The 14,590-nt window shown below is 52.8% G+C and overlaps 1 protein-coding gene across 3 annotated transcripts in view; it reads right to left on the bottom strand.

Annotated features, from left to right (window-relative positions):
* The window catches only part of LOC111843838 (ataxin-1-like), a 50,731-nt gene that overhangs the window by 15,121 nt on the left and 21,020 nt on the right, over nucleotides 1–14,590 (bottom strand). For 2 of the 3 annotated variants that reach the window (XM_072706028.1, XM_072706027.1), the window contains exon 3: nucleotides 7,797–7,866. The gene's annotated coding sequence lies outside the window, so the exon portion shown is untranslated. Of the gene's footprint in view, nucleotides 1–23; nucleotides 194–7,796; nucleotides 7,867–14,590 lie in introns of those variants that run through there. The other variant, XM_023811761.2, reaches the window with a different exon arrangement.

Here is a 14,590-nt window from a genome sequence, read left to right as displayed (position 1 = left end):
CCGAGCCCCCGGCTTGTACCCACCGCATGCAGGACGCTCCCAAAAACCAGCCGATATCTGGGCCGTCCCGAGGGCTCCGCCGGCCCTGCCCTAGGTGGTGGCGAGGGGGCGCCAGCGAGGCGAAGGAAGCTCCCCCCCGACGGGCCCTGCTCTCGCAAGGAGCTTCGGAGCGCGTTATGCAAGGGCCCGTGTGGCTGCCAGCGCTCTCAGTACAGCGAGGCCGCCGTCACGGCTCCGCCCACTGTACCCCCTCCACCCCGCCGCACCCCGCCCGCCGGCTTCATCAGGTATTCATTCAAAAAACACACGCGCCAACTGGCAGGGCGCCCAGGCTACGCTGACAGGGAGAGGGAGGGAAGGAGCCAGGGAGCGAGAGAGGGAGAGAGCGAGAGAGTGAGAGAGTGCAGGCGGGCGGACAGGGGGCCGGAGAACACGTACGGGATAAAATCCCCTGGGATCCCGCTACACTAGGATTTTTTTTCTTTATCCGAAAGCAACCGATAAACATGCAGCCCTGTAGAGATCCTGCAGTTACTGACAGACACGGCGTCCCCCACGCGCTGATGCGTACGGGGCGCCCGCTGCACACAGCGGCCCTCTCACACACAGACGAGCTGTCGGAGACCCTCAGCGGCGTGATCCCCCCCCCCCCAGCCGGCAGCGGGCGGCGCCCTCGGCCCGCCTCTCAGCGGCTCCCAGCCTTGAGTGGAACTCTCCCTCTGCACTTCCTGACTGAGCACCCAGCTGTACAAATACGATAAACATCAGCTATGTAGGTCAGCCCAAATACAAAAAAACAAATTCTGATTTGCATCAGCGGCAACGACGGCAGGAGCTCTGCGCCGCCCACATGCCATTGGATACAGAGCCCCTGTGCAAACGTGAAGGCTCCCACGCAAGGCGAAGACACATATCAGCCACTAGAGGGCAGCAGACAGGCAATGCCAGCATACTGTAACACAGTGGAAAGTGCTTGTTTTAGCTGGCCTAGTTTTGTCACCAGGATTATGTGTAAACACAGAGGAGACACACACACACACACACACACACACACACACACACACACACACACACCCTACGCAAGGGACTCTCCCGCGGCCTGGCTTTCAGAACCTGGTCCATTCCAGCGAAATTAACACAATGTATGTAAACTAAAGGTGTATAAAATGAAACCGCTCATGTGGGCATGTCAGGTTTTTCCATGTTTATGGGGGAATTTTCAGGGATCAACCCCATGGATTTCTCTGTGCTGTAAATGGGGTCCTTTTACCCTGTGGTCAAACAGCCCCATTAGTGCCCCCCCCCCCCCTCCCATCAGTAATCCAACGGTGTCCGTGGTGCTGCCATCACTCTGCCAGCTAAAAGCATGGGGGCGACTCAGATTGAGGACTGTGGGGTAAAGCCTGTAAGGGGAGGGCAGAGAGTGAGAGAGAGAGAGACTAGGGGGACGAAGAGAGAGAAAGAATGACAGAGTGAGGCTGCCGAGAGTCACATGCAGAGAAAGAGAGAGAGTAACTGAAAGAAAGAGCGACAGATAGATATGGAGAGAAGGAGAAGTATGACATGAGAGGCACAGGCAGAGAGAGAGAGAGAGAGAGACACACACACATACACACACACACACACACTAGGAGAGGCACATGAGACAGAAAGAGAGACAGAGACACTAAAAGAGAGAGAGAGAAGAAGGGAGAGAGTACAAAAGAGAGAGGGGGAGGAGCGGGGTGGGGGGAGTGCACAGAGGTCCGCTTAGGTGGCATGACAGGCTGTCTGCTTTCTGTGTGTGTGTGAAAAGCCTGTACTATCCCAGGCAGATCCAGGGAGATGGGGGGGGGGGTCTTAAAGTGACACCCCCCCCCCCCGTGCACAAACCCTAATGCATGCCAAACTGCCCTACCTTACTCACACACACACACGCACACACACACACACACACAATGCGCCCCCCTGGGGAATCAGCATAAACACAGATCTTCAGCGCTGGGCCATTTAGCAGCCAGGAAGCTCCTTCGGTACAGAACCGCCGAGCGAGACGTCAACACCCCGCCCCGCTGAGGAGGGGCAAAGGAGCCAGCACACTTGCTAAAATGCCCTTTTCTAATGCATATAAAAACTAACCCACCTTCACAACTGCTCTTGTAGTGGAGGGCGGCGAAAAGCCTGGATGTCATGCCAGGATTCGCCCGGGACAGGATGCCAGTCGGGACAGGATGCCAGTCCGTCAAAGGGCACATGCACACAGAAGCTATGAGCAGCTTCCAATAGCCAGCAGATTATGTATTTGATTAAAAAAAAATCTGCAAAGTGTGGTGTTTCACGAAAACAAACTGATAATGACACAATTATTAAAGCGATGGATGCCTGATTGTGGGCGACGTGATTCATTCCACTCTAAGGCTGCTTTCATCTCTGCTGACGCATCACGGGTTCGAAGGTGGGGTCACAGGTGAGACCCACAGCCCCACACGGTAAACAGATTAGTCAAACAGATTTTGCGACCCCCAGTGACCCCATGCAGGATACGGGCTATTGAAAATGGTTGGATGGATGGATGGTTTTTACACTGTTCTGTTTATGCAGTATAGTGCACAGGCTCACACCTGTATCCAGTCACTGATACTGGTCTGACTGGGGAGCCCCGAGCTGCAGCCCAGCACAGCGAGAGCGAAGCAGGATTAGAGGCGGGGTTAGGGTTAGGGACGAGGTGAACAGACAAAGCAACACTAAGCCCCTGTGTCTGCGTGTCCGAAACAGACACACACACATACCCACAGCTCGCATTTTCTTATCTTTGTGGGGACTCTCCATTCATTTCTATGGGCATAACTCTAATCCCAACAAGACGACCTTAACCCCTACCCAGCCCAAACCCAAATGACAAGTAACCAAACATAATATGATACAAAATATGAGAATGATTACATGCAGATTTTCATAAAATTGAGGTTTATATTGTGGGGACCTGAAATACATCTCCAAAAGCTAAAAGCCCCACTCGGTCCCCACGATGTTTTGAATACAACCCCCCCCCCCACACACACACACACACACACACACACTCCCGGCACAGAGTGACAGGAACAGCAGGCAGGCAAAAGGGAATCAGGCCAGCTCAGCACCGGGACACCGGATCATGAACTAAGACACCCCCCCGGTCCAGTGGCTGTCCATATACACCTCACTGATATAGCGCCTTTCCAGCACTGTCGAAATACCACATCACATCCAGCCCATTGTGGCCACAGAGGTCACCGGTCACCATGGTCCCCAGCTCCATGTGGCCAAGCACACAGCATGGTGACAGCTAATCCAGAAACACAGTGACGTCCCGATAGTGTGACATGACAATAATCTGTGAAGCAATGCTTCTCTAAAACCATATGGCTTAGTGAGTGTTCATGTTACTATTAATACTAACCGGGCTACAAGCAGAAATCTGAGGTGGCGAATGAGAGGGCAGCTCCATGCAGATGAGCCCGTCCTGGGTCACAGCCGTCTGTAGGGCATGTGTGTGCTGAGTACTTAGGGTGCCCCCTACAGGTCATCCACCCACTCGCACTCAGCTCTGGGCAGCACAGTAAAAAGATGGGCCCTTGTTGTAGGAAAGTATGTGAAGAATGAGGACTGGCCAGAAACGAGGTATTGAATGCGAAGGGGAGGGGCAATGGACGCTATTGCCGGCTCTGCGGAGGACAGCCTCACCCAAAGGGGTGAGGGACCGAGGGACCAGCAGTGCGGGGGCCTCATTGGGGGGCAGGAACAGCACCAGCCCCTTCCCCGCCCACCCGGGTCACATGACCTGATACTCATCCAGTGCGCTCTGCAAACACATTCAGAGGAACCCCAGTGCAGCCTGGGGGCTTTGTGGGGACTTTGTGGGGACTTGCAGGGACTTTGCGGGGACTTTGGCCGTCTGCTGCCAGGCATTTCTGTCTGGGTCAGAGCCGTAATCCCATCGTGCCACTTGTCAGCAGGTATCTGCCACGAACACTGGGGTGTCTGGTGGCTCCTAGGAGCTTCAGTGCGTGATTCTCATGCTCGTCCACGGTCCAGTGGACGAGGGGTGGGGGGGGGGGGGGGGGGGCACTGGGGGCTGGCTGATCCGTTTCCTAAACGGTGTCAGTTCCATGTGTCACAGCATGAACTCATTGAACTCAGGGAAGGAAACCAGTGGGGTGGGAGCATGCCTGCTGCCATGGCAACAAGCAGGGCTGCTCCCCAGTATAGATCACCCCTCAGAGCACATCACCCGGTATCACCACACCCAGGGGGCGCGCTGCTCTGCGACCAAACAGCGTCTGCTAGTCAAATGGCAGAGTGAACTCTATCGCCCTCTGCTGGGGCCTCTGTATACACCTCATCCGGCAGAGAAACAAACACAGACACACAGTATAAAGCTACAGATACGAATATATAGCTATATATATCCTGCGTAGATGTAGACCAAACAAACAGTGTTATGCAACGCAGCTGCAGCCGCTGCGGAAAATGAAAGCTGTCCTGAAGATTTTCACACGTTAAAAGAATATTTTTGAACAAAATCCACAAAAATCTTGTATTTAAAACTGTCGGCATGAAAAGCCCAGAACTGTCAAGGAAAACAGCATTTCCTGGGGTGTGTCAGAAAACAGCTGCCAAAAGCGCGATAGCTGACAGTGTAACTGCAAAATGCTCAGCGCTGTTAATGTCAGGAGATGCTGGAAGCCTTGTTCGACACTGCAAAACTTCACTGTTAAAAATCACTCTTATCTATGCATATAAGACTATTCAGAATTACAAAGTTTTGAGTAATCACTCCTACAAAACAAAAAGTTGTTAAATCCCATTTAAAGAGCGAAGTTTAAGGCTTAATCCATCCCTGCATCACCCGTCATCTTTTTTTGAGCAAGTGAGGTGTTGGTTTTCTTTTTGGTTCTGCCACCCTCAACCTGAGGGGGGCGCTGTGGAGCCTCCATAATGAGACGCCCCGCTGGGCTCAGCCCCGTTCGTCAGGTCTAATGTGAGAGGCGATCGTAGATGGCCAGTAACACAGCACGGCCTATAGCACTATAAATACTCATGGTAAGAACACGGTCTACCTGCTGCTAGAGCTGTAGGAGGAGGTGTGGAGGGAACAAAGAACATCTCAGCACCAGAGCCCTGGAAACACCGAGTCTGTTTATACAACTTACATACATGCATGAACACTTACTGCTCAATTTTGGAAACATGTTGGACGTTCTTGAATGCACCCCTTGCCCGATTAAGGCTTAACCAATTACCCCCCTACTTAAGACCACGTCCTCACAGACGGGGCTTCGTATCAGGGACAGACATTGGGCCCTGACACCCACCTCTGTCACCCGCAAAGGGGCTGCCCAGCGACAGCCAATAAGAAGAGCTCCCCGCCGTGACATCATGCTGGGTTCCCTCAAAGACTGGCGGCACCCTGCAGCTTTAAGGAGGTCAGGAGCCACGGCACAGGAAGCGGCCGGCCAGCGGCCAGCCGGAGCAACTGAAGACAGATTGTCAACCTTAAAGGGAGCAGGGCGGAGCCCTGGGGCACCTGCAGCCTCTACTGAGAGCTGGAGAGTGCTAGGGAGGCCTGCCACACCTCCACTGAAACCTGGAGGGCACCATAGAGGAGACGGAGGAGGCAGGCGGAGGGTGGCAGGTTCACACCTGCTTCCATTTGGCTCCACAGAAATTTCATCTTGACATCTTACCCAGAATGACTTGCAAGCTTGACACATGGATACAGCTGGAGGTTTCACATCCAGAACATCCTGTGTTGCAGCTCCCCTGTGGTACGACAGCAGTGCCCTCCGCTGAGGACCTCAGAGTTAAAACCTCAACTAGGACACCGCCGGCTGCCCGTCCCTGATCACAGCAGAGAGGCATTGTGGGTAGACACTGAATGTCACTCCATCTTAAATGACTAAGTGTCTCTCCCTGTCGGATTCATCGAAGGGCAGCCATCACCAAAGTGAATCGGATTCAGACCCAAAGGGGGGGGGGGCTTCTTTCCTGAGCATGAGCAGCCACCCCCTATATTGTGAACGAACAGGACCAGCAGCGACTTCATATACCCGATGTAAATAAAGGCACAGTACACTGGTAGAGGGGCCAGTCCCCAACATGCCACAAAAAAACATGCAAGTAAGGTGTGAAAAGCTGAAAAAGGAAACACTGAAACGGAAACACTTCTCACACTTACATATGTGGAAACTCGCACTATGTAGGTCACGTTCACCAGGGACACGGGCGCCTCCCACACGGTTTAACCTGAACACGACTCTCAGAGTGCTCCATTCGCTCCCGGACGAAATTCCAGGATCCATAGTGCCTGCACTCAGGGCTGATCAGGTGACTGAAGCTTGATCCCTCCGCTGGGTGAGGGTGGGGGCGGGGCGGGGCGGGGGTTGAAGGCCCTAGGATGGCCCCCAGGACGCCGACACACCGGTGTGCAAACCGAGAGACGAACCTGACACAGGAGGCCCTCAATCTCAAGCCCGCGATTGTGAGCTCAGTGTGTCGCCATGAAAGTCTCATGAGGCCCCCATCCCTACGAGCTCACCTAAAGTTCACCTTGGCCCTGCTCAGCTCCAGAAGCACCGGTGTGTCTCAGAGAGAATAACCACTTAAGTGGCCAAAGGCAGCATTGTGGTGTAGTATTCATATAGAACCCCACCCTGCTACAGAAATGCAAGAATGTCCGCCACCTTGACGCAGCCGTCGGTTTGTGCAGCTGCAGTACCACATATGACCAGCGGATGGCACTGCAGCAGGGCACAGGCTGAGGTTGTGTGAAACGTGAATGAGTGTGTGAATAGAATGTACCCATTGTAACGCGGCAGTCATTTAAACGGCACAATGGTCTCCAGATGGACCTCATATGGTCTGATTTACAGTCACTAAACAGGGGGACAGAGAGACTGACCCAGACTTAAAAGCTGTGAGAACCTGTCAATCAAAGTAAATGTCCCGCCCAACTGCTTTGTGGCCCTTTTCATAAATCCTGCACTTTAATTGGCTGGAGAAGTTACACACCAGATTCCCGGGGGAAGCAGGGCAGCAGCCATTGGGTTTATCAGCCATGCAGAGAGGGCAGAGTTCTGCGTAGAGCCATCAGGGCCGGCAGGCTGTCACTGCCGCCCCCTTCGGCTGCCCTTGAAAGGCATCCAGATATTGATGTTTCTCTCAATAATGTGAGAAACGCCCAAGTACTCACGCATAATCACTACGAAAGAGCACGTATCCTCAAAGCACCATAAATCACCATGTGTCGCGGGTCAGGGAGAGCTTGGGTGAAGTTAGTGACCGCGAAGGAGTTCACGCCAGCGTTCCTCGGCAGTTCGCCAGGCTGATCGTGGAGGGAGTGTCTGTTGTCTGGTAAACAGCTGGTCACTTTCCAGGCAGGTCATTTACTGGAGTCAAAGTCAGACCCCAGATCTGGACTCCGCTGATTCCAATCAGCTCACACGCCATGGGAGTTGGTCCACAGGACAACGAGAAACCCAGAGAGCCTCACAGCTGTGCCGATTTAAACACAAAAGCCTGACCAAAAGCTGGACGAATGGACGGAAAATACTGCCGTCTCATCCAGCCGGTGCGTTGATTTTTCACCGACACGCTCAGACCGAACCAATTAGCAGTATGAAACGTTACTCATTTTTTCAGGCTCCCCCCCCCCCCCCCCCCCACGGTAGAGGGATCGAGTGCCCCGTCGTCGAGCCCAGACGCTGATTCACAGCAGCCCCCGTCTGGAAGAGCCGGCAGCCTAGAGGCCTTTCTGAGAAGGGGGGGGGGGATCTTACCTCATGATTCGTCCCTCCAGAGACACCCGGCACATAGAATGGGGCACTTCTCCTCAGGAACAGCCTCAACCTGGGGAGCAGAGAGACGGAGAGTAAAACGGAGGAAGGCCAGCAGTGCAGGCCTGGCAATAACCCCCGTGTGACCCCCGCCTTGGCCGAGACGCGCTGACACTGAGACTAATTAGGGGCAGCGGCGCTGATGAGGAATTGGGCTAATCTCGCCCCCAAAGTGTCCCACTGGCTCCTGTGTGACCCGGGAAGCTGCGGGCAGGGGCGGGGAGACGTGCCGGGCCGCTGGCAAGCAGAACTGCGGACACCGGTGTTGGATTTCGTCAGGGGGTGCAGACAGGACCCCCAGAAATTAAACAGATGAAGAATAAAACCAGGACTCATCCTCTGTGAACATTCCGGATTAACTAACTTAACTAATGGCACTGCTTCCCATAACATCAGGAGTCAGCTCCCTTTCTGACACACATACCCGAGTACGGCCCTTAAAAACTTAGGAACGGGATGACGCAAAATGAGTATCTTGCATGATCCTATCACCCAAGAATGACCCCGCAGGGAGGTGGGGAGATGTGGGGAACACCAGCCGCAGGCCCCATGGGCTGCAAACCCACTAACCAGGCTCAGCAAGGATCAGCCTTTCAAGCACCATAAGTTTGGCTCAGGAGATACCGAGATGCAAATGGCTGCACGGCCAGCTTCCCCCACACTCTCACGCATCACCGAGAGCTCCGCCTCTTTACCCCTGTTACGTACACATCTGTTTTGATTTGAAACTAACCAGAACAAGAAATAAACACAGCATGGAAGACCGCTTCCTTTCCCATGACCATAACCAAAGAAAACAGCAGACAGAGTCCTCCTCTTCTGCTCTGTGTCTCAACCGGCATGCGGAGCCTCTCGTCCAAGGAAAATCCCAGCTGTTCTTCTGACCGTCTTGCTGAGGGTGGGTCTTTCCCGGCAGGTTTACCACGTTATCGCAAGGCAAACATCCTCATGTTCACCACTTAGGCGAGGGGTCCCTGACACGCATTTTAGGAAACAAGAGTTTGTTTGTGAGGAACTAGATGCATTACGCAGTAGCCTGAAACAAAAGGGACACCCAGCAGGAAAAGGTCAGTCAGCCTCCCCGACTTGCCCGTGAGAAACCCGCATACTGGCATTTCGAGCCGATGCCAAGCATGGCAGAGAAAATGGATCCACGGAAGAGAAGAAACAGCCAAGATAGTGCTAGCAACTCCAAGCCCGAGGACAGCTCACCCTGGCAGGGAGACCATTAGCCATTACCCACGTAGCCTGTGAGCTACACTCCCCACCTGGAAAAGGAGCACGCTGAGGCGGTCAAGCAGCTCTTACAGAAACACACAGGTTTACCTATCACAATACTTATGTCACCTCTCGGAGAACCCAAAAGAATAACAACAACAGACCCTTGGCCAGCAAATCTACAGGCAGAATAATGTAGGTGGTTCCCCCTGTCATCATTCAGGACAGCCATCCTAAGCAAACACGCCGTTCAGTCCTACAGGCAAGGTGACTTCCTAAAAACAAGCTCCCTCAATAACAGCAGCTGCTTCCAAACAGGATTAAGGACAGTGAAGTCAGACATACCTGACAGATACACTGAAAAAGGCTCAGAGCAGGAGGACTGAGCATCCGGATCACCTGTGAGGAAAGCCATCAGCCAGGGGAGATCGGGGGGGGGGGGGTGGAGATGAGACGAGGGGGGGCCCCTCGCTAATGACGAGGGGGCAGCTCCTCCGTGTCACTGCCACAGATGTCCCTCGCGGAGCGAGAACGAAGAGTGCCACAGAAACTCCAGTTAAACCTTCTGCAGTGGGAATGATTCTTACTCATACCTTTCATTTTTAAAAACCCACACAGACACACAACGAACTCCCTCCTCGGGAGAACAGCAGCGATCATTCCTCCAGAGCCGACGTAAGAGAGAAACAAAATGAAGAAGTACAGCAGACCAGACCATTAGTTCTCGGGGCCACGGGACATTCTTGGCTTGCTTCTGGAATCTTCTGGCCTTTTCCTGTAGTGAGCACCGAACACAGGACTTGACCGGGCACCTAACACTAGCTTTAAAGACTTAAAGGCCATTCGGAATCAGCTACCCTGACCGAGTTCACAGTATCGCTGATGGATGAAGGACTTTATTCCGGTTGACTAGCATTAGCTTGCTGTTTCACGCTAAAAAAAATCAGGAAATCCCATGACTCTGCTCGACCCGCATTAACTTACTGCTAAAAGAATGAAAACTAACAGAACAGCACCTGTGATGCACAGGACTGTTTCATCTGTTTATGCATTTTATCTAAATTACCGAGGAGAATACATTCTGTTGCATTCCCTGTCCCTCAGGTACCAAACCAAACATCTCTGTGACTAATGTAACTGTATGTGCCTGACTCACTGTTGCCCGCTACAAAGGAGGATCTATTGTGACAAAAGCTCACAGGGCTGCCTGGCTCTTCCTGCCGCAGACACCATGCCCCAAACCTTGGGGCTCCCAAACACTCACTGTAAGCTTCGAGTCCCTTTCAAAGCTGTTAGAAGAGGAAGGAGGACACAGAGCGAGAAGACAGACAAAGCCATGGAGCTGTGTCTCCCCGGGTGCCTTCAGAATCTGTGTCTGTAGGCGTCTCCTTCCCTCACAAGCCCAAAATCATGGCCAAGTTTCCACCCTCTGATAATCGGCGTTTTTGTTCCCAAACAAACTGTGTGCCCTCATTCCTGTCCTCCCCCGATGTGGCTCCCCCCTGTGGGAGACCCCCACGCGCACATTAAGCATGCTTTAATGATTAACGTGGACTCCCACAATGCACCAGGGGGCCTTGGCTAGCCAGACAGCTGGCCTTTCATCGGCCGCGAAACGGAACGGATGTCAGCAAACGCACGTTACGGAAATGCACGTTACGGGTCGTGTCTGACGTGCTCCTCACAACGGGGGGGGGGGGGGGGGCTTTGTAACAGCCAGCAGTGACCCCCATCCTATGCCCACCGCCCCATCCACAGCAGCATGGCGCTGGCATGCTCAACAACAACATGCAAGTGAGTGACGGGCTCTGCCAGGCCGGCCCGGTGCAGAGCTCAGAGACGGATAAGTCGTTCAGTACCAGACGGCTGAGGAGCACAGCTACAACAACAAGGTTAACCAAAGGTAATCAGAAGAACAGAGTAGATCTACATTCTTGTTAAAGGCACGTTATGTGACTGGTGCTAGTTATGAAGGACATTAAACCTAACCCTGCCACCCCCGATAAAGATGGACAGACCAAAAGACCCCGCCTACCCCTCCAGAGAATCCTGGGGTCCTACACTGCAGAGCTGCCAGACCATAATAAGATGGACCATAATCAGCACATCTCAGTCTGACATTCCAACTCCTGAGCCACTGAGGGCGCTGAGCAGAAAATGAGATGCCGTGTAGTAAGTCCAGGCTTTTACTCCAGCGTCAGACGCTGCCTTCAGCCACATGCTCATGCTTATCTGACCCCGGACCTGCGATTTCGTCGCTCGGTCTGTCACCTTGCGAATGGACGTCAGAACATAAGAAATTTACAAATGACAGGAGGCCATTCGGCCTATCAAGCTCGTTTGGGGAGAACTCAACTAATAGCTCAGAGTTGTTAAAATCTTATCTAGCTCCGACTTAAAGGAACCCAGGGTTTTAGCTTGCGCTACACTAACAGGGAGACTATTCCATACTCTGACTACACGCTGTGTAAAGAAGTACTTTCTCAAATCCAGTTTAAAATGTTCTCCCACTAATTTCCACCTATGGCCATGAGTTCTTGTATTTGAACCAATACTGAAGTAACTATTTGGCTGAACAGCATCCAGACCTGTTAGAATCTTATATACCTGGGTCATGACCCGTCTCAGATTCAGCTCAGCTAACCTGCATCCGGGATTATGGAGGGATTAAACGGCGGGTCCGAGCGGCCCAGTTTCATTTCAAAGTAGCTCATTCGGACACCAACACATGCGATTTAGAGCAGGAGCCACTCATCTGGACCTTAGCTACACAGATACAGAGCAAGTGTGTCTAACCCAGTGAGTGCTGGGGGGGGGGGGCATTCCTACCAGGGATTCTTAGCACATCCAATGAGAACGACGCTGCTGGGTGTGGTCTGTGCCCCTCCATCCCACCCATCCTGGCAGAGGCCGTCTAGTGGTTCCAGCCACGATACAAGACGGCAGAGTAGCATATGTGCCTCCTTCAGTGGAGCTTCACACAATGTGTAAAACGAACAGCGAGCCATCTGTGTTAGGCCCGCTGTGGTAATCCTGTTCCGGCGGCTGGGAGAGGCCGGTCTCAACAGCACTGGCCGGCAGGATCCAGTGCTCAATAGGCTGATCTCACAATCAGCCAGCACCCCCACTTCCTCCTTCAGTGGGATCACACCCTGCTCCCTGCCTGGTGGTCAGGAGAGTTGCAGAATGTGCATTGTAGAGACTTAAGACCACAACTGCGCGCTGAGGCAGCCCATGGTTAATTAAGCAGAGATGCGGCCAACAATTAAGAACAGAGGCAGCTAGTAATTAAGGGGAGGGGCGGAAGGTAGTTAAGAGAGGAGGCGGCTGGTAATTAAAAGACGAGGCAGCTGGTAATTAAGAGCAGAGGTGAAGGGTAATTAAGAGAAGAGGCAGTCCATAATTAAGTGCAGAGGTGGCCGATAATTAAGAGCAGAGGCAGCCAGTTAATGTGAAATGAGGCAGAGATAGCCGGTAATTAAGAGCAGAGGCAGCCAGTGGCTGTGAACTGGGGCAGGGACTCAGATCAGGCTGGGGGGCGGGGCCACGGTGGAGGCAGAGGCAGGAGTAGAGAAAGGGGAAAGGGCGAGGGCAGAGTCAGTTGCGGTGGCAGGGGTAAAGGAGCGCAGGTGGGGACAGAGGCCAGGGTAGAGGTGGGAACAGTGGTAGGTGCAGGGGCAGGGATAAAGGTGGGGGCAGAGGCAGAGGCAGGGGCAGGAGCAGGGGCAGAGACGGGCTGCTGTAGAGCCATAGAGAGTCCCAGGAGGCTTATTCACATCACTATTTAGCTTCCTGACAGATAAAGAGCCGGGTAAATATCCCCTCTGGCACAGCAGTCCTGTGACCCCTGCAGACCCACAGGCAGCCCTTGTCTTTCCAGGAATTCCCGGTTCATGCTGGAAATCGATCGTGCAATAAAAACGTGCGGCTTCATGAGTTAGCAATGCCCCCACTGGCAAAGCCCCCTCCTGCGTTTGCACAGGGCCTGGGCAAACATGGCATGGGGGGGGGAATAATCCACCCCACTGACCCCTGTGACTGCGATGACCCAGTTCAGAGCCTGGGACAGTGCACCAAGGGTAACACTGGACTCGATGGACCGGGCTGGGGGGGGCGCATTGATTGCAGCCATCAAGCTCAGGGTGGTCTGCAGCCATAAGTGATTTAGCTCACAGAATAAGCACTTAGCAGCCAGGCCGCCTACACCGGGCAGCCCCAGCTAATCAATCAGCGCATCCAGCGGCTGCCTGCCAAGCCGAAAGAGGGTCGCCATGGAGACCGAGCGGCTCGCGATGACATCACCGCTACTACAGAGCGGTTATATCACAGATCGATATGGGGCTGTGGCACTTTGAGCCAAAGAGCCTATAACTGGCATCCCACACACAGAGACATACACTGACACACACAGACATAGACACACAGAGACAGACACACACAGCCTCAGATACACACAGCCTCAGATACACACAGACACAGAGACACATAGATACACACAGACACAGAGACAGATAGATACTGTCACAGAGAGACACACAGACATAGAGACAGACACAGAGACACACACAAACACAGACAAAGACATAGAGACATAGACAGACACACACACAATCCACGTATTCATATCTTTGTGGGGACCTTCCATTCAATTCTATGGGCAAAACCCTAATGCCATCAACGACAACCTTAAGCCCTACCTAGCGTTAACCTTAACCATAACTAACCAAACCAAATACAAGACTTTTTGGCATTTTGAGTTTCTTGATTGCATTCCCGGATTTTCATTAAATTGAGGTTTATATTGTGGGGACCTGAAAAATGTCCCCAGAAGCAGGTTTTACCACATTGTGGGGACAACGCAACAGGTTTTACCACATTGTGGGGACATTTGGTCCCCACAGTGTGGTACATACAAACCTGCACACACACACACAGACACACATACACACACATACGGAGGCTCATGATTAAAGTTCTAATTACTTAGAACTTAAAGGGCCAGTGCATATTCCTGTAGAAAACGAGCAAAAACAGCCTGTAAATTTCCTGTAAAAAGCCTCGTAAAAACATCTTATTTAATGACTAATTTAATTTCCTTAACTTTATACAATTTTGTGCTCCTGTGACATTGAATGATCATTTCAGACCCTGTAATTTCACGGTAACAATGGCTAAAAGATATCCGGGGGGGGGGGGGGGGGTCCTCCATACCTTCCTTTCATGAAAGCCCTGGGTGCCAGTATGGCCGTGGGCGCAGTGGGGCCGTCTCACGCTATTATGTCAGCCATAATTCGCATCTGTGGTCAGGGCGACCTCGTGACAAATGGTCTAATCAGCAGCTCTGAACGTTTCCATAAACGTCTCCCTCTCATCAGTGCTGCTTGCATCAGAACCTTCCGGGAGCTTGGGTTCCTGGGCCAGGGGGTTGGTCCTGGTGGTTCAAGTAATCACTGGGTTAACTAGTACTTTTTGCTCAGTTTAGTCGGGATGATGCAGACGGATGATCTCTAATAGCTTAC

This window comes from Paramormyrops kingsleyae, chromosome 23 (genome assembly GCF_048594095.1).
Source record: "Paramormyrops kingsleyae isolate MSU_618 chromosome 23, PKINGS_0.4, whole genome shotgun sequence".
NCBI classification, from domain to species: Eukaryota; Metazoa; Chordata; class Actinopteri; order Osteoglossiformes; family Mormyridae; genus Paramormyrops; species Paramormyrops kingsleyae.
Note: the sequence above shows the minus strand (reverse complement) of the source record. Positions and strands in the feature narration are given on the sequence as shown.